At 46.2% G+C, this 25,343-nt stretch overlaps 1 protein-coding gene across 3 annotated transcripts in view; it reads right to left on the bottom strand.

Moving 5' to 3' along the window:
- The window catches only part of LOC149342368 (adenylate cyclase type 5-like), a 236,149-nt gene that overhangs the window by 111,923 nt on the left and 98,883 nt on the right, over positions 1-25,343 (bottom strand). The window contains exon 1 of one of the 3 annotated variants that reach the window (XM_089544647.1): positions 21,873-22,034. The exons of the other annotated variants lie outside the window; for them this stretch is intronic. The gene's annotated coding sequence lies outside the window, so the exon portion shown is untranslated. Of the gene's footprint in view, positions 1-21,872; positions 22,035-25,343 lie in introns of those variants that run through there. 3 annotated transcript variants of the gene reach the window in all.

Genomic DNA, 25,343 nt, shown 5'->3' with positions numbered 1-25,343 from the left:
TACAAAGCGTATGCGCTATTCAGGAGGGACGATGCGTGTATAGTGGAGCTCGTAGAACGCTTGCGCGGAGCCGATAGCGAGAAAATATTGTCCTGCGTGCGCTAAAAAAAAGTGAAAATAAAAGCCATATGCGTGGCAGATTTCGGTGCTACGCGAGAACAGTAGATCGCGTGCACCATGTTGCCTTAACTATAGAGTAAACCCTCACAAAAATTTTTAGTCAGTCTATAGAGCGTCTATAGACTTCTTTCTATAAAGTCTATAGACTCTAATGACTAATCATAGAGAACAGTCTATAGGCAATACAAATACTCTAGACAGTCTATAGGCAATCTGTACATATCATTTTTTTTTAATGTTATAGTGAGTGAATGTATGTATGAATGCAACTTGCATTAGTGTATTAGCATGCATGAGTGCATTGATGCCTGTATTTTTGTAGCGTCCTATACATATGAGTGTACTTAATGCGTGTTATAATTGTTATACTTTGCATCGTACAAAGACTGTCAGTTTATTTGTCACGAGCAGGTATTTTGGTTCTGATTTCTGTTTTATTATATTTATTTCCTGCGAGCAGTGTTTCGAGCTTGACTGCCCGGTCCCGCTCACAAGCCAACCTTGATTGCTTAAGCGGGCTGGAAATGTCTGTGTAAAACACCGAGGAATAAAGCATTATTATTATTATTATTATTATTATTATTATTATTATTATTATTATTATTATTATTATTATTATTATTATTATTATTATTATTATTATTATTATTATTATTATTACTGAGTGAATCGGTTTTTTTGCACTCCCACAATGATAAAGACTGCCATTGTACTCCTGTTGAAAAGGCTGATTGCATAAAATATCTGGGGATTTACTTTGATAGCGACCTCTCATGGCATAGTTACATGGCTTACGTTTGTGGCAGATTGCGTAGAACGGCATGGCTACTGTTCACAGTTAAATCTTTCCTACCTTTATCGGTAAAAAAGACTATCATGCATGCACTTGCATACAGTGTTATTAGATATGGCATCACACTGTTTGCACACTCTTCGCAAAGGTGGCATGATCGGGTAGACGCTCTTCTAAAATATATGTTGAAAAGTACCGCCTGTGAACATTCCTTTCCCCCTCATGTAAACTTGTTTAATTTTCTTGGTCTTCCGTCCTTTGAAACTTTATATAAGCCCACTGTTATTCTTCGGCACTTTTGGAATCCTGCTTTCAAGACAAGAGCAGTTTCTGCTAGAGCACTACGGAATTGTCAACGCTACACGGTCGCCAGATACGCAACCAGATATGGCAAAGCAAGACGATGTGTATATGTCCCTACAATCTTCAATACACTTCCTGATCAGGTGTTGACCGCTACATCTAAAGCCACCGTAAAACAAATGCTCAAATCTGTGAAGCTTTAATTCTAAATTGATGCAAGAAACTTGTAAATTCCAATGTGATTTTTTTTTTCATCTCTTTTATACAATGTATCTTCCTTAGTATTTGTATATTAGTGTTTGTGCACTTACCCTGATATTTTATTGCCTTTACTTTTCGCTCGCCGATTTTGCCGGGCCTAGTCCTGCAAGCCTCCCTTGGCTTTGACAGGCCCGAGTTTGTATGTATCACCATGTTGTGGCAATAAAATTATTATTATTATTATTATTATTATTATTATTATTATTATTATTATTATTATTATTATTATTATTATTATTATTATTTATTATTATAGAACTATGGCCCTACACTTTTTGCAGACTTCTGTCTATAGACTATGAATAGACAAAAAGACATATCTATAGGAAGGCAACAGAGCCTATAGTCTGTCTATAGACCACTTTTATAAATGACGACAGCCTTGTTCATATTCTGCTTTACTTATGCTGTGGAGCACGAATGGTATCATGCGTGTCGTACGGGTGCTTTCTATTCACGAAATAAAGCCTTTAAGAGGAAGAATTGTTTCCCTCGAAAATTGACGCTTCTGAACCTGCACGCTTATTGTTCTTGTAGTTGCAATTCGTCCCAATAAGCGTTCACTGCTTGAGCTGGTGGATGGAATAAAATATTAATTCTAAGCGATCTAGGGAAATGTTTATTTCCTGTGAGTTCATTATCGGAAGAGATAGCCATATGTGAACTGCGGGCCCGTGGAAAGCCGCACGACTAACGAGCACGGTTAAAGAAATGTGTTTTTCCGTCTCCTAAAGTGAGCACAATTGAGTGAAAGTTTACAGCTCGGCGGGACAAGCGGCAAAATAGATAAAGAGATACGTTTGAAAGCAGTGGGCACCGGAACTGGCTATCACAACGGAAGCAGTTGACTTGCAAAGCAATTAGCACTCGTGTTCTATGTGTAATCCACCCGTCCGGTTTCCCTTTATGCTGCTGTTAACGCCCTGTTGGCTGTGATAAGGAAAGCGTTTAAAAGGTATACGGAATCCAAGCTACTAAAGAAGGGCGACAAAATGACGTGAACCAATGGCAGAAAAAAGATAAAACTAAGAAGGGAAACAGGAAGAGGAATTGTGAAAAGAACGCGCATCCTGTTCATAATGGTGCGAATGAGAGAAGAGCCACTGCCCTCCTTGCTATTTTTTTTATTTAATTTGATTTGAACAAGGCTATGCTTTCCCGTTCAGACGCAGATGCAGTCTGTCGTTATGAAGGAGGGTGGGGATAGTCGGGTGCCTCAAGTGTTACAGAATACGAAAACTAGAGGAGGGAGGGGGGGGGGGGGGGGGGCTTGAAGTGCACAGGACGCCCCGGGGGAATCGGGGAATGAGAAGAATTGATGCTTATTTCCACTGGACCTTTGTCTATCTCTCCCTCACACCACCTGACAATGCCATCACTGCGCCAGACTTGACGCGCACACAGCGATGGCTTTGCTTGTAAAATAAAACTAACACAACTATCAAGACGGCGGAAAGGTCAGTAAAGGAAGCAAAACATTGCTTGCTTTCCGATTGTACGGGCTGTCGGAATGAGCCTCTCGTGAGAATTGTACTGTGCGCGAAGAATTGGCAGTAATTGACGTTGTACAGGTAGCGTTTTCCATGTACAGTCGGGGGCAAGTCTCCGGACCACGTGTTTCTCTAACGAAGCCGATAGCTTTGCAATTAGTCGGCGGCTGGAGACCACACTTGTGGAGGTAAAAGTTAGATTTTTGTTCTTTCATCTCCACAAGTGCGGTCTGCAGCCGCTGTCTGATAGCAGCGCTATAAGCTTCGTTTGAGGAACTCGTGGTCCGGAGACTTTTGTCCCCGACTTTACCCTTGCACTTGATGCTGCCCGCTTTTTGAAAGTCAACAGCTTGCTTGTTGCCGCTGTATGAGGCTGACGAAAACAATTTGTGCATAAAATTACATGCAGTATACGTACTTCGACAAAGAAAGGAGCCGTTGATTGATAGCAGCCGTTGATTGATAGAAGGAGACGTCACAGACTCGCTCATTTAACTGCGCCACATCAGCGCACCTACCTTAAAATATTACGAGAAACATGAACCGGCATATGTACCACCAGGCCTATGCTAATTCAATTAGTTTTCTCTGCCGCACTGTCGTGAAAGATCGGTCGGCTCTTTTAAGACATACGTAAAGCGCCATGCCATACGCGGAGTCAGACAGCAATGACTTCTTCTAGTGTAAAGCGATAGTAGCGTCCCATGGATCAAGGACTTATATCAGATACATCTGGAGATGCAATGAAAATTCTCAGGTTCTCACTACCTTGTGTTGTAAATGAGCTGGCCCAGGCACAGCTGCAGACAGCTGCGCGTTCCACGCACACGTAGTCATCTGACGTCACTCTTGTAAGGAATTCCGCCACCCTCTCAAATATGGTCCCAACAAGAGCGGATCACCTGATCCCGCCAAGTGTCTACGACAATTATATTTGACTTGGTTGAGAAGATATACATAACTAAAAGCTGCTCCTCGTTTTATCGACAGTGGCCTGTGGTTAGGTGACGGACTAAAGAGTTTTTCGAGGAGCACTAGAAAGACAAAACGTAATGCGCGGCTCAGTATAGCGACTGGCGGAAAGCCGGTTTTCGGCCGCACGTCTAAAGATCCGCGATTGCTCGTCGAAGCCGCGTCGAACAAAGCCTCAAAGATTGCGCGCGTGAGTACTGGCCATTTCTACCGAAACCGCGCAGGGAAAGAATGAAACACCCGTCGACTCTGAGTGGTCCTTATCTGAGTCACGTAGGGCGGGTGCTCTGATAGACTTATCGGCATATTTTCGTTTATGGAGAGATACACCTGATAACTAGCTACACGACAGATAGCTCACTGCGGCAAAACTGACGCGCCTACGTGCGCGCGAGCGGGTTTCGCAATCTACGCAGCGCCGTATGTTTGGCAAACGCGCTTGGGCCGAGCTTCGAATGGAGCGTTCACTTCGACGTACACAAGTCTACAGATAAAAAACAATAACGGAAAGATCCGATCGTTGTTTCACCAGCAGTGAACCGTCACCACCTCATGTTCGACCGGCAGTGTTTCTGAGAATGCTGAACATGTCAGTGTATATGACGCCGCCCCGAGCTGACGATGAAACCTGTCGCGTTTGCACAGTAAGTTGGTTGCCGGTATACGCGGGCGGGTGGCCTGCCACAAAGTACGTTTCAGACAAACAATCAAATACACAACGGCTAAATGCAGGGAATGGTCACTATAAATGCTAGCGAGCTAAAAACTCTCTGCACATTCTCGGAAGCCCTGATGTGGATCGCATTCCGCAAGTGTTTGCAAATTACCTTAAAGTGCAATCCGAGAGTTCGCGAGCATGCACCTCTGTCTCGTATAATAAGACTGAAAGCCGCCCGAGAGCGGCTTTACCGCCGCGTGTAGCATTTAACCAAAGCCTCATGGAGCACTACTTCCCGCAAAACGTCATTTCTTTTCTTTTTTTTTATTATTTTGCACTAACACCTGTCAAAAAACTTCCTAGCTCTAGTCGGAGTACCATGAAACCGGGTACTTGCGGGTGCTCGTCCAACACCGAAGTTGCGTAACATGGAGCGCATGCGAGTACGTTCACGGGACAGGCGATCCAAGCAGAGGAGTTCCGACGTCGCCATTCGCGAACGTGTCGCAGGAGCGAGTTTGACGTCGCGATGCGACACCCCTCTTCTTCCTCTCCGCATTTTCGAACTCGCTACCTTGCCTCAATGGAGCTGCGTCGATAAGTCTACGCGCTCGAACTCCCAAGGACTCTTGAAAACATTTCATCGATGTTCTGCGATCATTTCAGCGTGAAGTAGCAGCGCATTTTTTAAGGCATTCGCATCGGCAGAATTACCATCGATCAAGAACTTCCCGTCAACTGTATCCTCCTGGCAGACACTGCTGTAGAGCTTCGGAAGACCCGTGTTCGTTAATTTCCCCTCTCTCTCTCTCTAAAGGGAATCTGCGCGCCAGCGAAGGCAATGCCAAGTGCTCGTGATGCTTCACCTAATGACACATGACTAGCCCGTCTAAACCGGTTCCCACCGGTTTAGGCAGTCTATCTCCGCGCTTGTTTAATCGTGCTTTCTGCACCTTTCCTTTCCTCATGACTTTCTCCGGCTGCCGTTTCGGAACGTTGAAGAAACTCGGCTAATAGCTGCCATCCGGCCGCTTTGACGTGTGACGGGCACCAAGGACACGAAAGATGCGTTAAAGTATATTGCGCGATCTGCAACAGCCAGAGAAGATGATGCAAGTAATCTGCGGAGAAGTGTCGTACAGTCACATTAGAATTTTTTGCGGGTTGCGCGTTGTCGAAATAAGCTTAGTGTAGCGCTGCCTCGGAGTATATACGTGCTAGTGGACGGAATCTGCATGTACTCTTATAATTGCAGGCATTTGAAGCAATGTGCTTGCGTGACTGCATCTAAATCAGTTTCTTCTCCCGCATAGCCGTGTACCGTAAAATTTCTTGCCGACTGCCCATCCTACCTGAGCCCTTCATTGCCTGAAGTCAGTGCCCGTCAGTGCCAAAAGCATACAACTCTCTAGATATTTAATCAGGGTGATGGTTCAGTGTCTATGGTGTCCAGCAGCTAAGCATGGCACTGCGAATACCACACATATGACACAGCGTCCTAGTAAAGTGTGCTAGGTTGATTGATAAACTGTTGTTGACACATTGCACTTAAAGCCCTGTGGTTTAATAGTCTGTAGGAAGCGGCATTTTGCCTCGGCCCACGGTGATTAAGGGCCTCCTCTTTATGCTGGTTTATAAATTAAGGCCACAAAACTTATACCGGAATACTGTACCCTGAGCTCTGCGCTGTTTTCTGCAGTTCAACATACACGCAAACATATAATATGGTTACGAGAACGGCAACTGATTACCCATCAAGACAATCGAGAAGGGGTAGGCACCACAGCGGCTATAAATAGCTGAGCACTGAAGCCGCTCGATTATACGCTCAGTGGCGTTTACTGGTGATGACCTTAGCCGCAGAGAATGGCCCGCTGATGGGAAGGCCCATGGGACAGGAGGAGCTAACTTGCGACTATCACGCTCCTGCACGCTTTTCGTCCCAAAGCACCGGGACATTCAGCTGCCTGCTTACTTACAATTTGCACTGCAGTCAATGTGCATAGAACTACTCCCGACATGCCTGCAGCTTCCCGCTTGCACTCCCACTTAATCAGCACTCATTTGCCAATTCCGTGCACTGCAACCGGGCCTGCAGCCAACGCGCACACGAGTACACAGAGGCAAGACGCAGAATAATAGTCGTGCATCGCTGTGCTTCAAGTCAGTCTTCGTTTCAACTGTTAACCCCATTTCCTTGTGTTAGGTGGAGAGATGTATGGCTCGGAAGTTTGCAGAGACAGGGTAACGCAGCATGCGGCTGACGAAGGACAGTGTTAACTGGAGATCAATGGAAGGTGTATGTGGGCTGCACTGGACGCTGCTGGGATTAGGATGATGATTATGATGACGACCTTTGTTTCCGCAGCGACGGTGAGCAGAGGAATCTTCCATTTCGAACTACATGATTTCGTCGCGGAATTCAAGAAATTTATAGGCCTAATAGGAGGGCAGCATCGCAGAGCAGTTACGAAGGTGCGCTGTATACTTTAATCTTCAGCCTTCGACGACGCGCAGGAGTTGCAGGGAGCGCGAAGGATGCCGGAAGGGGCCCGCGTCGCTTATTCGTCCCTCACCTTCACAGCGAAGCGCGTTCGCTTGGCGGAGGCTGCGTTCAGCTCTGCAGCCGTCGCGGACAACGCCGCAGGGCCGAGTGCACAAGGTAGTACGCAGTCGCACGGCCGGCGCACAACGGCGTAAACAGGATGCGGTCAGGCGGAAAATGCGTGTCGCACCGCGCGCGGCTAACTTCGCTGCCGAGAGCGCCGCTACTTTTGACGCTGCAGCGCTGCCGGTAGAAGCGCCGGGGCGCGTGTGACCGACGCGTGTTCGCTGAGTGTGCACCGGAGAGGAAAAAAGAGAGGAAAAGTACATAGTGGTGACGCCCAGCGCAAAATGGATACGGTAAAAGGATGATTAATTGCGCGAGTTAGTCAGTGAGCAGAGGGTTACAACGCCCAAAGTTGGACATCTAGGGTACCGTTACCGAAGTTTTGCTTCCTATCAGCATATCGCAAAAAAAAAAAGAAAGGAAGAAATACAGACCTTATCGGTTGCTGACATGTTTGGTCATCGAGAGAGTCAGCTCTGCGCGTATAAGTTGTGGGATATATGGTTACTTTGGTGGTAACTTCGCCGATTGCGCGGTTCTTGTAATGGCAGTTAACATGTCGAAACATTAGTGCCGTTAGGTAATGAAATCAACAAGAGATAAAAAAAATGGTTAGCGCACTAACGTTGAATGCATTCGCAGTTCCCCCCTTGGCTCTGACGCTTATTTCACAGGTTCGTTTTTTTTTTTTAGAACATTATTGAGATTCTGGCACACGAATGCTCCTTTACAGCCACTCTTGCCGGTGCATTATCAACAAAGTTAAACTTTGTTTCGGTGAGAACTAATTAAGTGACAAAAGCGCAGAAAACTACGGAATGTAGTCAGAAAGAACCAGCGCTTTTCTTTGATTCTTTATCTACGTCCCGTCGTTCTTAGGGCTGTTGACACATAATGAGTACTATGCACATTCCAGTGGCTTAGATGTGAATGCTGTGTGAATTTCACGCGCCCAGCCCTCAAACACACTTCCCCAGAAAAAGTGCACATGTTACCGCAGTGCAAACAAAAAGTCAATGGTTCTCATCATCATTCTCACTATATGATCAACCGTGAACCACTGCAGCCTATAAGATACAGTCGTGAGGAATATGAGAGGAACAAATTTTTACCACTCCGTTAAAGATACCTCCATAAAGATGAATCAAAAGCACACTTTTCTCTCTTTTCTAACTAAGGTTCTTTTGCGCGTGTAATAAACAAAATCGTTTGCAAATTTAGACGAGAAGTAAGCTGAAAATTCTCAATTTTCTGCAAAATGTTTGTTCCACCTCGCATTGCTCACGACTATACACATTTATTCTAGGCAGCGGAAGGAAGAGCGCGACTACGGTCGCAAAAATCTCGGTGCAATAAAAGTGATATTCATATCGCTATTGGAGAAATACAGAAAGAAATAAACAAGCTTGGTCTAACCTTGTGAAACTCCTGGCAATTGTCGTGCACCTCAGCCTCCACTTCTCCTGTGTAGTCAAAACAACACTAAAAAAAAATACAGGACGGATACGAGTGTATAACGCGAATGTTTGAGCGTTAGCTGCGATGTGACAGCAAATAATTTTTCACGGACACGTTTTGTGTTTTTTTTTTTCCTCGCAAAGTGAGACAGCCGGAGGTGGATCCGGACTTCCCCATGACGGCAGTGATACTCTGCAGTCTGCTTCGGTGGTGGGTTTAGGTGAGTTTCGTCCACCGTTTCGGCGACAGGTTTTGGCCACCCGTCACCTCCCACTCTCTTCTCTCTCCCTCAATTTCCTTCTCTCTTTTCTCGACTAAAGTGGAAATGAGGATTACCCTCTATCCCTGTGCCTTGCGGTGAGCTCAGTCAGGCTCATGATGAAGACTTCCACCCGCAAGCCGACGCAGGAGGCAGGTTCTTGTAAACCAGCGCAACGGCTCGAAGTCAAACAAGCAAGGGACAAAACACAGCGCTGAACTAAGAACAGAATGATTTATTCAGGACACCAGTGCTTAATTGCACGCCGGTATCGCAGACAAACAGGAAAATATAGAGCCTGTGGAAGGTGTTGTTCTCCAAATTTTCCTGTTTTCCTACGATACCAGCGTGTAAGTAAGCACTGGTGTCCTGAATAAATCATTCTGTTGTTAGTTCAGCGCTGCGTTTTGTCCCTTGCTTGCTTGGCTTCGCGCGTTGCGCTGGTTTACAAGAACCATGTCGGACCAACTCGCCCACCATTTCATGAAGGAGGCAGGTAGCGAGTGGCAGGTGGCGTTGCGGACGCCGACGCCGATGACGGCGCGACGACGATGACAGCGCAAAATTGAGGAGCAAGCTAAGAAGAGTTAACGATCTAAAAAAAAAGCTCACTGATAGACGCCAGGCGCGAACACCAGGACCATAACAAAAAGCCTCTCGAGCGTATTCATTACAGGTTGCGTCTTCTAGAGAGCTTCAATTACTCTTTTTACTGCTGCTCTTGTTGCAAAGCGAGAAAGCAACCGAGCGACTGACGCTGGGAGCAGCAACCGAGGAGAAAAGCGGCGGCGCAGTCAGGCCGCGTCGCGACACAGAGGCACAGCGCCGTGACAAAGCAGCGAGCGCTGTGCGGCCGCTGCTCAGCAGGCACGCGAAGGAGGCGGCCAGGCGAAAACAGGATGAGCGGCAGCACCGCATGTCTTCCCTTCTCCCTGCGAGCTAGCAGCGACGTCGTCAGGTAAACAGCGAGCGCGCGCACGAGAGCCTGAATACACGCAGCCGCGCGTGTTGTATGGGCGGCGGGGAGACCGCAGAGGGGGGACACACAGAGACGCATTACTAGCGCGGAGACCGCGTTCTGCCAAGTCCGCCATCACGACGGCGACCGTGTCGTAGCAACCGCAATAGGGCGGCCTTCCTTTCCGCGTGCCGTGTTTTGACGCGCGTCAGCGACTGCATAATAACGCCGCATTGGAAACGCGCACGCCGGACACAAGTGGCGGCACGACAGCTGAGCCTGGCTTGTCCCTGTACGCGCCATCCCTGCTACCGGTTCGCGTAACACAGGACAACACGGAAGTGGCCAGTCCTGCTTGCATTCGACAGCTTGCTCCGTCGAGCACTCTTCGTTATTGCGAATGGTTAGCACGAACAGTTTGCTTGAAGGCATCCTGGTGTTTTACTCAAGGCGTGAAACTTCTGGAGTATTAAACCGAGTGTAAATTAGAAGGGAAGCTCAAGAAAAATTTGACCTAATCGATGTGTTCGGCCTTTAGTGGGATGTGTCACAAGGCGCACGTGGACAGGGTGACGAAACGACTTGGCCCCTTCCCAGGCAGACCCATCGACGCCAGCTGGCAAGACGGAAGCGTCGAGTAAAATGCGAGCATTCCAAGTTTGCGCAAGTTAATTACTTCGCGCTGAAAATGAGTAACATGGAAAGGAGGAAAACACCGAGTTGAAGGAGGCGCACGGGACTCCACGTTTGTGATCACTTGTGCTTTCTTCTCTTCCTGGTGGTTAATTATTAACTAAAGCGAAATGTACCAACTGACCTAACTATAACGTACTATTACGGAACGATTCATTAATACGCCGACGCACTTGAAGCCCGAAGGTACACCGGAGGTGTTGTTCCCAAGAACCTGCCTACGGGCACGTCAATGAGAAGGAGAAGTACACATATATGTTTACCTATTGCTTTCATGCTCTGACTTGCCCGGCTGTTACAAAGTCCGAGATTGTAGCATGCAGTCTGTTTGAAAGGAAATCTCTAGCTGCAGCATCTTAAAAGCAATGCATAACGCGCCCTTAATCCTTTTATTAAAAGTACACATTTCATTACTATCTTCGTTACAGTGAATGTAATAAGAAACAGAAATGAGTAAGGTTCAGTTATGCTAAGCCTTAATTTGTTGATGAGGCGGCCGGTGTCGGAAGGGAACTTTTATGCACAGCCCTTTGAAAGTGTGGCTGCGAGATTTGTAAGTTTGGCTGTATTCTGGGTTCCGCCGTTTCTAAAAACATTCTGCCATAAAAAAAAAGTAATTGAAACCAGATCAGACGCACCAGTGAGCCTGGATGTTGCCGTGTTTGTGGCATTGCGTGCACCCTTCTCTGATGCAGAAGCGACCAAAGCCACTTATACCCCTGTTCATACGTTTTTATTAGCAGTGGTGGAATGGCAACTCCACAGCCATCGAGTCGAACCTTTTATAGAAAACCACGTTGTGCCCTTTAAACCTGTGACCTCCATTCTTTTCGTTTATACCATAACAAACTAAAACAAGAGGCAAGCAAATAAAATCAGAACTCTCCCTACATCGCGAAAATATATTGAACCCAATTCCAGCCCTATAGCTCAGCTCCTCACCAAAAAAAAAATTGTCCAAAATAGAGCCAAATGGCCTTCTAGGAGTATAGAACACCAAAGTCGCAAGTAGAGAAAATACACATTCATAAAATCTTTTTCTAGTCAGCGTATAGCTAAATTACACAACACTCTTGTCTGTGAATATGTTAGGGTATAGATAAATTACACAGTATTCTGGTCCGTCAATAATGTAAAACTGATTTCCATCGGTTAGAAAACTGGGTTTAAAATCTTCCCGCCAGTCGATTCAAACTCATGCCGTCCTTACCGACAAGGACGGGTGGCCATCGTTTTGAAGTGGATGGGGGTGTATATTAGCTTCTGGGATACGCGAAAAAAAAAAATCGGTGTCGACGCATGTGTTTTACTTCCAAAATTTGCCGATGATGGGGATACCTCTATTTTGTTTCTTTTTCGCTTTTCTAACTTTTAAAACCTCTGTTTTCGGTGAAAGTGGTCTCATTGTGATTAGATCGCGGTGCCATGCATTGATACAGGCCAACTCCTATTTGTTCTCACCCTTAGAAAATTTATTTAGACAGTATACAGACTGTCCATAGACTTTTGCCTATAAAGGCTATGGACTTTCTATAAACAAATGCCATAGACTAGTATATAGGCCATGCAGATCATATAGACTGCATAGAGATTAATACCATAAGGCCAACTCCTATTTGTTCTCACCCATGTAAAAATTTATTTAGACAGCCTATAGACTGTCCACAGATTTTTATCTATAAAGGCTATGCACTTTCTATAGACAAATCTCATAGACTAGTCTATAGGCCATACAAAACCTATAGACTCAAAAGATCCGTGGCCATAACCTTTTCGTAGACTTTTTCTATAGGCTGTCTATAGACTATGAATAGACAAAAGGAAATATCTATAGGAAGGCAAAAGAGTGCATAAGAAGTCTATCGACAGTCATAGACCATTTTTATAAGGTGCAGTGCCCCTTTAAAAACGACAACAAATTTGTTTTTATAGATTTTGTTTCAACAGCGCAGACGACTTCTTTGTGTCCCATCGGTCACACTTAAACGGCACAACGCTGTATTTATTGAACATGCAATCGCAGACCCACTACATATTCGTAAGGTCACATTCGAACTTTTCATGCGTCGTAATCACACGTGGTATTGTTGACTTTGTCATTGCCGTTCGCACGTTGCTTCTGCTTGTCTCCTAGTTTGCTGTGATTGCCTTTATAAGCACCCTGCTTTTACAAAATAAAGTCAGTTGGAAGTCTGCGCTTTGTGTGTGTGTATTCGTGCCTTTCTTTTGTCCCGTCTTCTTCGCGCAGTTTTGTTTCACTCTAACCATGAACCGACTAGCCCAACATCATATCTTATATTCGTAAGGACCACTGATCTTGAAGCAATGCAAAAAAAAAAAAAAGTATTTCGTATTCGATTGCAATAGTATCTTCAAGTGCGGGTAACAAAGAAGGTGTGGTCTTTTTTTTCTACATAAACTGCTGCATCTCCATCTGTACACGACGGACATACGCATCGTATAGCGTTGTTGCTGCTGCTCCGTGAGGCCATCAAAGAACAAACTAAAAAAAAAATCACTTGTTGTGCATCGCTCCGGAATCAATGATTCAAAACAACGAGGAATATTTTTTCGGCCCGTCCGAACTCAGCATCTAGCGCATTCAGCTTATCAATATATACTGGCTGCGCCAGTCTACATATGCACTGTAATAAAAAAAGGCATGCAATGGTAAACATCGTAGCAGCCTATACCACGGTGAAAGCTATCTTTACACGAAAGATACTCAAGGCGAATGACTTTTTTACGACCCTCCTTCGGAAGCCCGTTTCATATCAGTTTGTTTTCCAGCGCTTCAGGTTGGCAGGAGTGAAGGTGGACCGTGTGGAAGGGAACATGCAGTACATCCCGTTTAATGACAACAAACCTTGAAACAGTGACGAACAGCATAAAAAGAAGGCCCGGATGGCTGACGGGTTGCTCACCCTGTCTAAATATGCGCCGCTTAAATCGAATCGATCAGTTGGAATCAGGCACATTCCAACTGCGTACACAAAGACCCTGGTCCTTGAACGCCTTATCTCAAAGCGCTGCGTCTTTTTCGTCAACGGCGACTTTGTCATGTCGCACTGATAGCTCGTTACCGGCGGTGGCGGCACGTGGGAGCAGTTCTTGATAGTTGACAAACTGCGGATTGGCTCGACGATTTAATAACAAGCACCCAACCTGCAAGGCAAGGCGATTGGTTGTGACGTCACGACAGTTCGCCAGCGCCCTTAATTGGAGGCTGTCCTTTGCGCAGCCTTCGCCGCTGCGTTCGTGAGTTGCGTATGCGACTGTAATGTTATCAAACAGATATCGTCGACGCGTTCCTAATATCTTCGTGCAACCACAAAAATTTGGCACGCGATTCCAAGTTCTATCCCTTCCGGAAAGGTCCTATCCTGCCAAGACGTTTTAAGCGAATCGTAGAATTCGTGCCTTTACACAGCGTACGAGCTTAATCGGGGAACGCCCAGTTAGTGAGACGCAGCTAACACAAACGCCAAATATCTAAGCAAAAGAATGACTTCGCTTATTGGGAAATCAACCGAGCCTACACACGTGACACGCTGCCTCCTTGTCTGCCCTTATATACGTGCCATTCCGTTTCGCAACAAATACTTGGCAGCCAAAGCAGCCGACTCCCGTCCTAGGCACACGTGCTGCGATATAAATTTCTGGCCTTTTTTCCTCTATGCAACCGTTGGTATGCCTACGCTTTGTCGTTTATATACTTTTTTTTTTTCCAAGAGCACTTTTAAACTGGCACAATAAAAGCTACTAGGTGTCAGTTGAATGTCCGATGCTGCAAACGCTGATGAGAGAAGCGCGTGGATTTAATTAGCCGGCATCGACTTTCTCGCCTTGACCACGATTACCAAACGCCCATGGAAATTTCATAACTCCCCAATTTTCGAGAAAATTGAACGTGCCAAGCTTTCGGTTTCCAAAGTGGACAGAAGCAATCCGAGTAATATGTTTAATGAGATTCAGAGGCAGAACAGGCAGAGTATTCAGGAATTTTAATTATCAGTGAAAAAAAAAAACAGCTCCGATTCGGGTCTCGTGGTTTGCATAGCATAATTGAGTATCGTACCTTGTCCGCGATGAGGCTATAATTTTTGCTATAATATTACATTCAAGGAAAATTGTCACGAGCGTAAAAAGGGCAGCAAACACTGCCGAATACGGCGCTGCTACCATTTGGCAAAAAAGATATGTTTCGGTGCGGAAAAAAAAATATTTCTCAATTCAGGGTCGACGGTATGTACACAGAACGCGAATTGCGACATTTCACCTCCTCGTCCTGCGAAGCTATTACTGAAATTAGAGCTCGGTGCTTCATGATATTTACACAAAAGGTACAAATATACTCACAGAACTTTCTCTCTCTCTAAACAGCGCAAAAGGGCTCGACAAGAGAAAAGTAATACAGCGGATGAAGCACTTGTTCTGAGATCTGAGAACCGCAAGCACGCAAGCGAGATGCCATTGCGTAAGTTTTGTAGATTATATCGAAATGACGAAAAATGATCTGTTTAGAGCGCGTTTAATGTACTTATTGCAGAAGTTCTGTGACCGCTGCAAAATGAGACATTGGAGTCCTTTGGGCGTTTACTGGAGTCGCTATTAAAGAACACCTCACTTTGCCTCACTCACGGTCGCGGGTGCACGCGCAGAGATTAGAATGGACGCCGAAACGACGCATATTACCGAGCTGGCGTAAGGGCCGTGCCAACGGCAACATCGCCAAAAGCACCGAACACAACAAATGAAAGTGAAACCGCCTCTGAAGTAACGAGCGATTACGTGGGATCGATGCCACAACAACGGCGGCAGCGGCGGCGGGGCTTCGCTCTTTGTTTCTAACTTTCTGGCGGTGACTCACGAGCGACTCAACCGCAGAACGGCGCCGCGCCTTGATCGTAGTTTCGACAGGGCCGCCCGCTGCTGCCGAGTCAAGAATCGCTGCCCTCCCACCAATTAGACGGAGTCGGAGAGCGCTGCCCTGTAGCGATTGCCGTTTGAAGAAAATTGATGGCCGTCGCCGCCACCGCAGCAGCTTATAAATGGATGCCCCCTTCCTTACGTGCGCTGCACACGAGAGCGGGGTGAACGCCGCTAAAAAGCCCGCAAGATCGTTAACTCATATCTGCCTTTCTCTTAACGGTCTCTCTGCCTCCTCGCACCGTTGTTGTGCAGTCGCCCATCAGTATATGTGTACGCTATCCCTCTTCGAGAAGCACCGAAGCGTGCTATATCCTAACGACTCCTCCCCCCCGCTATTTTTTTCTACCTCTCTACCTCACTGTCCCCATCCATCTCTTTTCCTTTTGATCTCCCCCTCCCGTTTGACAGAAATCGCAACGGGTGTTCGTGGTTTTCATAGAAGCGCCCGTTCGTCTATCTTGAACGCCGCTGTCGTTTCGGTTTCGGCCGTCTTTTAGGCTTTCCCAACGCCTGGGTTCTTTTGCAAGCGATGTCGTCCCTGTCCTCTCGTTCTGCGGCCGAAGCATTAAAACAAGTCCGGTGTTCCTCTGTTCCCAAGCAATCGGACGTACGCGGTTGCCCAATACGGCGTATGTCTTCGCTTTTTTGCGAGAACGCCGTAGGGAGAAAAAAAGGTCAGGACAAAACGAAGGCGTTAAAATGGGGAATTCAAGCGTGAAGAAGAGCACAAAGCCTTTGAGAATTCCCGAAAGGTCACACCTTCTCGCCTGCTGGCTATTTCGACATGCACCAGACAATAGTTTGTCCGAATTTTCATCGATCCGAGATAACAACCTCGCCCTTATTTCGCCATCTATTACACTCTGGCCCGTTTTGCGCTAACGTGGCGTTTTGGCTGCAGTCCAGCTCACGGCGTCTGCAATGCTTATCTAAGCGTGAAAAAAAGCTTTTTGAAGTGCAATGGGCTGTTTGACCGTCAGCGTAGAAAGGCGGGGAAATTCTGCCTTCTTGAAAACAATATCTCCTTCAGTCAGGCATTATTATCCAGTAGGGAGAAAATCCAATACTTCCAGATTTTTGTTAAAAAAGAAAACATGCCTATAGATAGCACAGTGAGAAATTCCACCCTCCCTCATTATTAACTATGCAATTTCTTCCGGGACTTCTCCACATCGTGACTGTACACTTGGTCTCAATTATGCTTCTTTTGACTCATCTCTGTCAGAAAAACTCGTTATGTAAACAATGAAGCTCTCTTCGGGCACTTGAATGCGTTGACGCGTGCATTGGTGTAAACACTTGGATAAAACACATAGGCATCCCACTAAACAGCAGTTTTCTGTGTTCGTTTCTGAAGCCAGGCTTAATATGATGTTCCAACAGTAACCAGAACCAGCACGTAACAAGTTGTGTACACATATCGTGGCACTGTGACCAAAGGAGATATTACAAAAAGAAGTCCAAAAATTTATAGCCCCACTTGAACAAAAAAAAAAAAAAAAGTAGGGCCACCAGAACAAAGTCTGAGTGAAAAGAGACGATAGATTCCGTGAACTGGAAGTAACCAGATATGAATGGCAACATGACTTCTCCAACGTATAACGCGCTTCGCTAGCTCGGTGGCTTTGACGGTCGGCTACTGACCCAAAGGTCGCGGGGTTGAAACCCGGTTGCGGCGGCTGCGTTTAGATGGAGCAAAATGAAAAAAAAAAAATAACATTGTGCTGCGGCGCACGTGAAAGAGCCCGATGTGGGCTATATAAATCCAGAGCCCTCCATTACGGCGTCCCCCGTACCCCGTACTGCATATCTTCGGGACGTTAAATGCCACATATTTACAATTTTTCTCCAGCTTGCGTTACTCTTTTCCCAATCTCGGCAGTGTTAGGAGCAAGGACCATCACAAATGCTCAGTCGTCATAAGCCTGCATTTCTAAGCCTGTAACAAGTGGCGCCTAATCAGACTCGCCAGCGGGTACCTATAGCTGGTTCCTTGCAAGAGTAAGTTGGAATCGGGCGCATGAAAAAACAGACACGATTAGAAGCGACAGATGGAATGATCACTAACAAATAAAGGCGCTCGAACGTTATCGATTGTCTTGCCCGCTTTTTTTTTTAGCTGTTTTGGTTCTGTGCGCTGTTCCATCGCACTTTTCTAAAGAGTGCCGGGTAATTTATGATGCTAGTCGCCAGTTAGTCTTACAAAGTGTGGCGCAAAAAAAATACAGCAGCAAAACGGCACAGTACGAATTTAGTCTCTTGTTGGCGAGAATGGCAGTTAGCCAAGTGACCAGCGATGGAAGGACAAGACAAAACCCCGAATTGTGTGTCTGTGTGTGTCACTGGTGCTGCCTTGCTTCCTCCGTTTACTCCTGGTTGCATATTTGCATAAGGTCTTTAAGAAGCGCCGAGATGTCGCGTGCTATCGACTTCCAGTGACGTGAGAACACTGCGGTGTGCGAAGACTTTTTTTTTTCGCGCAATTATGTAAGCCTGCTGCACAACCGGTTTCACAAAGAACGAGCCTCTTCGCTTCCACTTAACGCTCACGTATTAAAAAGCTCCCACTGTGTTAAGCACCGGCGAGCAATGAATCCTATCTCGACGGTACACGAACACTTGGGCTGTTCTTCGCCGTTATCGTCACTCTGCAATTTTTCTCTTTCCTTTGCGGTGTCTTTCCTCAATGCAAACCAGCCCAAGAAAGGCGTGTGCGTCAGAATGAGTTGGTTGTGAGTACGGCAATGGGAAGCAAGTAGGATCAGGAAAGAAAATAAACTGTAGCACCCAGACGACACCTTAGCGACGGATCTTGAAACGCGGTTGCGTCAAACCGACCATGTCCGCACGTTAATCCCCTCTTTGTCTCTCGGATACCCCTTTCTTCGTGAACCGTGCAACCGGATCCTTTTTCAAGCGCACACAGTCTCTAGCTAACATTAGTCTTCTTTGGCAGCTGTCAATGGGATCTTTTTTTTTTTAATCCATCCGAACCCAATCGCCATGTTTTCCCACTACTTATCGTTATGGGTATCTACAAGCACTTGAAGTGGAGTTCATCAAACCTCAAGCTATAGCAAGCCTGTGAGCCATTTGCGCAAGAACTGGTGAAGCAAGGAACAATAAACAGAGAAGGTGCACCGTTGTCCAATAACGAAGCGGATTAAGAGAAACAAAACACACCAACTGAACTCAGCGGTCCTCAACAGACGGAGTTCAGCCGTGAGGGCGAAGTGTTTACGCAGCTTCGAACACGAAGTTTCAAAGTGCGCATCGTGGTATCCCATATATGTAAGCCGAAGTTGCGTGTCCAAAATCCTTACTTTTAGCGAATGACAGAGGCTCAGCCGAATTTACGAAATCCAGCACAAGCGAGGTGGCTTTATCCTTCTTATAGCAAAGAAATCTTGAGCGATCCGAAGCTATTCATATAAATGAGCCACCGCATGCAGCGCAAATCTCTGTTCCGATAAGCATTGTTAACTTTCTTTTTCTCTTTTTGTTTTCAGATCTTGGCGAAAAGGAACAGGGACCTATGCAACGAAGCAATAGCGGGACACTACTTTAGAAGCGTCTTTCTTCGCGAGAAAATGTATAAGATAGCTTCGAAACACACCCAGGTTAAAAGACGGATTGCAACAAAGTAGCGGCCGGAGAGTAATTGAGACTGCATAGAAAGTCAGACGCATATCTCGGGCACAATAGTCACCGGCAGTGCTGCAATAGCGACAGACAAGAAAATGATGTCTATCTCCCCCGTTCTGGCTTTCTTCTCTGATTTATTTTGTTGATTTTTTTTACAATGCGATTCTAAAAAAAAAAAAAAAGAACGGCGCCTCTTGGGAAATGCTCCAGGGAGATAAGTGAAGTGGGAAACCATTCGGAAAGCGACAAGTTGGAAGAGCTCGTCCGTTTAGTCTCTTCGCTCTATCTTTTTCTTTCCATCGTACTGTTGTGCCCGGCGCTGTTTTTCGATCTGGGAACAGAAGAGTCAGCAGATGGATGTTTCTCTCCGTCCGCCTCGAGATGAAGGAACTCTCGAAGAGAAAATGAAGAAAAAAAAATTGTCTAAGTGAAAAGTAGAAGTGCATGCAGTTGCGATTTAAAAAAAAAAAAGAAGGAAAAACAAACGAGATGGAAACAACGCCACAACACAGCCGTAATGGGAATTTCGGTAAAAGCTTTGTAAACAACTGACTTCTCATACTGAAATCCGGCTGGAGGGGCGTAAAATACTGAATGTTATAAACCTCTACTTCAGCCCTGATAGTAGTCCCAATGGAGCTTGGAAGCGAAACATTCTGGAAAGACTAAAATAGCGAGGGATAACGCGGAATCGCGTGCAGCTCTCGACATTTTGTTTCTTTATTGCCCAATTTGTCTTTTTTCGTCGCGCGATGTTGCCGGCTGAACGATCCCGGTGAGATTTACCGCGTGAACCATCAAGTGCTTTTGCGACTAATAGGCTTAACACCACTCCACAGAAAAACCGCCAGGTCAGCGTCTAAAAGAACTTGTTGGGCTAGTTGGCAGTTATTCATAATTAAATTCAAAGGCGCCAAACCGTACGCACACATACACACAGGAGCGTCTAAAGTACGTGCCTGTTTGTGCGCGTCCATGTGTATGTGCGTGCGTGTGGGCAAAAGCACAGCAGTCCAGTTAGCGCCGATTCACTCCTCCTCATCACCGCATCTGGATTTCCGGCTGTGCCTCGCAGTCACTCTTCCGGTCCATCGATTTCGGCAGCAGCCGATCGATTGAGCATCCGACTACGTGCGAGAGCACGACTGTTTCCTCCTTTTCGCTATAAGCTTGGGTGAAAATCTACCGAGAAAAGCTTTCAACGTGGCTCAAGTGCGGAGGTAACTGCCTTTTTTGCGGGCAAGTAACAATGCTGTATAGACGTGGCGAATCGGTAGGTAGAGAGGAGGCGGGGGGAAGATAAAATGATATAAATCACACCTGTCATCCTCCTCTTCTCTTTTCCCTCTATCCCAGAATTCTGTTTCGAGATGCTCTGCCTTGGAAATAAATAAAAAAAATTAAAACCACCGTTGGAGTACGCGCTGTCAAGTTTAAGCAGAATTCTTTGCGCTGTATAAGCGGTAGGACTAGAGAAGAGTAAATAGCAGTGGAAGTGAGTAAAAAAAGAAAAACTGAAAGTAAGCATGCACATACGTTTAGTGTGAGCGAAAACCGCCCGCCGAAAACTTTTCCCGGTGCATGCATTTTTTTTTTTCCTGCATCTTTACAAATGGTGTCATGGGCGGTGGCGACCAGTGGTTACGAGGTATGGCCCTTAGTGATCTCTGTCGCAAACAGGGAGAAGTTCGTTCGAACATAACAACAAAGGACGCATGGAGAACTTGCGTGATGAGGTTTTTAGCTGGTTGGTTGGTTTATGGGGTTTAACGTCCCAAAGCGACTCATGCTATGAGAGACGCCGTAGTGACGGGCTCCGAAAATTTCGACCACTTGAGGTTCTTTAACGTGCACTGACATTGCACAGTTACACGTGCCGCTAGAATTTCGCCTCCATCGAAATTCGACCGCCGTGGCCGGGATCGAACCCGCGTCTTTCGGGTCAGCAGCCAAGCACCATAACCACTGAGCCACCGCGGCGGCTAAGGTTTTGAACTGTGGCTCTGTGAACATGGCAGAAAAACCCTGGCATAATTTGCTATTGCCCGTGAATATGGAGGAATAAAAAAAAAGTTATGCTGATGAAGTGCTTGCAAGTTTAGCGGTGCGGTTGAGACAAGGGAAGTTTTTCAACCGATTTCAATACAGGTGCATTTTATTTTAGGCTACTAGGTAAGGAAACGCCTGCGTTGTAGCCGTATGGTTGCAATGAGGTACATGAGTGTGAGGTACATGAGCGTAAGTCGTAACTGCTCTATCCTAAGAAAGCTACTCTACCTTGAAGAATGTATGTGAAGACATACGATCATTCCCGTCGAGATCGCAGAAAAATATCATGCCGAAATGAAACTGACGCACGAACCACACAACTACCGAATGGCAGATATCCAGCACATATCATTCTTCTTCCCTCGAATTCACAGGGACACCACACATAATTACAAGCGACGCTGTCAAAACAAAGGAGGAGATGGACACAGTGACGTCAAACAACACGCGCGAAATCATGCAAGTGTAATAAGTATGGCGGCGTCCGGGCGTGCGCGACACGCCACTGTTCAAACGGAAGAACTCGTTATAGTTACGTAAAACGGTCTGAGACGTGATCACCACACACGGCCACATCATCCACACATCTCGCGCGCTGTACAGCATGCCTTCAAAGTTCGGCGCTATCCACGCGCGAAAAAACTGCACTGGCATGCGCCTTCCAACTCACCAGCTCGACCCCCGAGACGGCGCGGCGCAAGTCCTTGACTAAATCCAACAGGCCGCAGTTCTTCTTCCATCGCGACCGAGCGGTCCGGCGCAAGTGACGCAAGTTGCCTGTGGGCAAGAAAACGCCGCGGCACCAGCGGCTGCGGCGGCGGCGGCGGTCGGAGCAGCGGCGGCGCAGGTAAAGACGCGAACAAGAAGAGAAACCAGTCGGTCATAAGGCACCCTGCCACGGAAAAAGAAAAGAAAAAATGAATCGAGAGGTCCCATAGAATGAGCGAGAGAGTCAGTGCTCACTGCGGCAGGTAAAGAAAGAGAAAAACAGAAGAGATGAGCGATTGAGGAGGGGGAGAAGGGAGTAGTGGCGAGTCGTTCTCGGAGACCAGCGGTGCAGAGTCTGGCCGGGGACTTCCACCTGTTGGCGACCTTCGATGGGGAACAAGAGAGTGAGGGGGAAGAGAGATGACGCGAGAGAGGGTGAGTGGGAAAACAAAAATATATAGAGAGGCGATCGCACGCACTTCGAATGAAAGAGACTTCCTCGCTGCGGCGTCGACCGCGGCAGAGAGCTAGCGCACGGAAGAGGGCCGGGTCTGTGTAGATGTCTATCTGGCTACGCTTTCCGGTATATAAGCACCGTATATAGGGGGACATAAAGAAACCTCTTTGTATGGTGTGTGCCCGGTTCTCTCACCTGCTTTCTTTTCGTACACTCTTGGGATCCCGGCGCCCAAGCACTTACACGACTCGGCCATCGTCACACGACAGAAGAAAAGAACAAAAAAATTATTTACAAGACGTTGCCGAGTTCGATCTATTGCAACGGATTCGCACGTTCATGAAGACAGAGCTCGCAGCTGTTGGAGTCGAATGCATGCGCATAGAGTTCGCATTGGCGAAGCAAGGGTCTAACTGCCAAAGTATCTCACATATGCGGCCAGTGGCAGGCTCGCACCCGTGACGTCAGCAGTCGTGAGAGCCAGGCGTATACATGACAACAAAGGCGCTAGGCCATATTCGTTCCTAGCATGGCAGCAGCTGTGAGAATTAGGTTCCAAGATTTGCTGGCGACATCGGTAGGTTCATGGAAAACTGCGAAGCCGTTCACGTCAAAGGGCAAAGCAATCATTGTTCGGCACCACCATTCGATATTTTGCCACTCATTAACTTTTTAAAAAAGGAAAACAAAAAGGCAACACACGCTCTTATGATATTCACCCAATAAGGGTCCTGAGTTACAATATGTTGTCTGAATAACTTTACCTCGTTTTAATAGCTCGGAAACGTTTTTCGCTACTCAAGACCTCTCATTGCCTAATCGTTTTCTTAAGCAGTCTTCCTTGGGTCAAGTCATGAGTACGCCAGGATCAGACACAGTCAGCATGCAAATTCACGTGGCGACCATGGTAGCGAGGAGACAGAAACACGGTCGCCTAACCTACCCAGCACTTGCAGTGAAACAGGTTTCACAGCCGTCGTGGCAAACCTGTACGCATATAACGTATCTACGTACACAGGGCAGGAAGCCGCTAGCTCACTTATGCCCAAGGTAAGCGCCGACTCTCTCTCTCTTTTTCGCCTGTGGTGGAAACAGGCGCAACATTAAAAAAGATAAAATGACAGTAACCTTTCATTTCTGCACAATGCAGATACTAGAACATGCGTAAGCGCAATCCTATCCTAAAAATATATTTGCACATGTGCAAAACGTTACATACATGCAGATACTTAAGGTTTCGCTTAAAAGATCAGGCGTTGAAAGGTATATTTAGGTTATCGAATAAAATATTTTACATGACGCAAAGCAAGCAAGCGACCTGCAGTGTTCTTTTTCATTGCTGTTACATTAGGACGGTCAAACCTCGCGAAAAAGCAGGACACGTTCCTCTGACGGAAGAGACATGCAGGGAAAAAAACTGAGGAACAATAAAGCATCAGAGGTGTCCTTGATTATAAGTTCTAGTTTTATGAAGCTCTATCACATTTTTCTCGTTATGTAGTACATACTCCTCGACCTCACAGCGAGCATCACAAGACCGTGAGCTATGGGACGCCGTTCTGACCATTACACTTAGAGATTCTTTGAGAAATATTTGCGAGAAACGTTCCTGAAAAGTCTAGTGAACTATGTATGTCGTTAGAATAGGCTACATTTATTACATCGATTCTTCACTACTTCTACAATAGGTTCAAGTGAATTTGAGTAATATCTATCGCTGCAACTTGGTTTAACACAATCTGGCGGGCTAGTTGGTGGGAATCCATACGATTTCAGCAGCGCGAACACGGTTAGGAAAAGACATAAGGCGGTCAGCGCTCTGTCCTGTCCGCCTTCTGTCTTTTCCTAACCGTGTTCGCGCTGCTGAAATCGTAACTTGGTTTATATCCATGCCTTGTTCATGATTAAATTTTTATTCACACAAAGCTGTGAAGGAGAGCACAAGGAACTCACAGGTAATGTCAAGCATGTCTGTGCGGCAGCTATAAAGCGAATAAAACAGTACAAACTTATTCACAAAGCATCTATTCTGTGGAAAGAGCCAGTATTATTGTTGTGAATTCACAAGAGAAGATTTTGAAGAATTGCTGCAAAGCAACATAATTCCCAGGCTATTGCTAAGCACCCCCCCCTTTCAAGCACACTGCCTTTACTCTCTTCTTACATTTTTAAAAAAAGATGGTTCACAACGTTATTGCTCTGCTTGAAATGGTTCATCCGATGAAACATCACGCGGTTTTGCAAGGTCCGTTTCTTCAATGCAACGAGAAAGAATGAGATATTGTGCAGCCACCTTGAAAGAAGCGGCACGATCGCATTTGCACGCTTCGCGGAAATCTTTCTAAAGTTTCGCTCTTCAAGTCATATAACATCGCTGAGAAAAAAAAAGCACGAAAAAGAAAGTTGTTATGGTCCACAGACTGCGCATTTCCGCAGCCTTGGCACGCCTCATATATTCTCTAGATCTGGCACCGTTTTCCAAGCTTATCCGTGCATGAAAACGCATGCCTTTCTGAGACACAAAGCAGGCTGGAAAGTTTGCCGGTGGTCGAGGTTTTACTTGGATGCATCTACAGAGTGCTCCGGGGATCTTCGAACGAAGCTTCGAAATCGGTGAACGTGGAGCCGGTTTTGCAGTCTGAACGAGCTTGCGCTTCCCGGGCGGCTTGTGGGATTCACGTTGTATGTATACAGATGTGGCTTCTTACATATTGTAAGACACATGATATGCCTCCGAAACTTGTATCTTTTGCCGGTTGTCTCAGCATCCATTTTCCCACCCTGCAGAGTAGTACGGGAAACGAGGGCAAAGGGAGATTTTTCTCGACAACTTGGGCGCTTCCTTCATAGGCCAATACTATCACCAACGAATACCGGGCCACTGTGACGACCGACGGTTGCACGCTTTCAGAATTTGAACTAGAAATTTTTAAATTTTTATTCCATGTTTTTAAATTATGTTTCATAAAGAAGGGA

This window comes from Amblyomma mixtum, chromosome 5, assembly GCF_055824585.1.
Source record: "Amblyomma mixtum isolate Tamu chromosome 5, ASM5582458v1, whole genome shotgun sequence".
NCBI classification, from domain to species: Eukaryota; Metazoa; Arthropoda; class Arachnida; order Ixodida; family Ixodidae; genus Amblyomma; species Amblyomma mixtum.
This window is presented reverse-complemented; position numbering and strand designations above follow the sequence as displayed.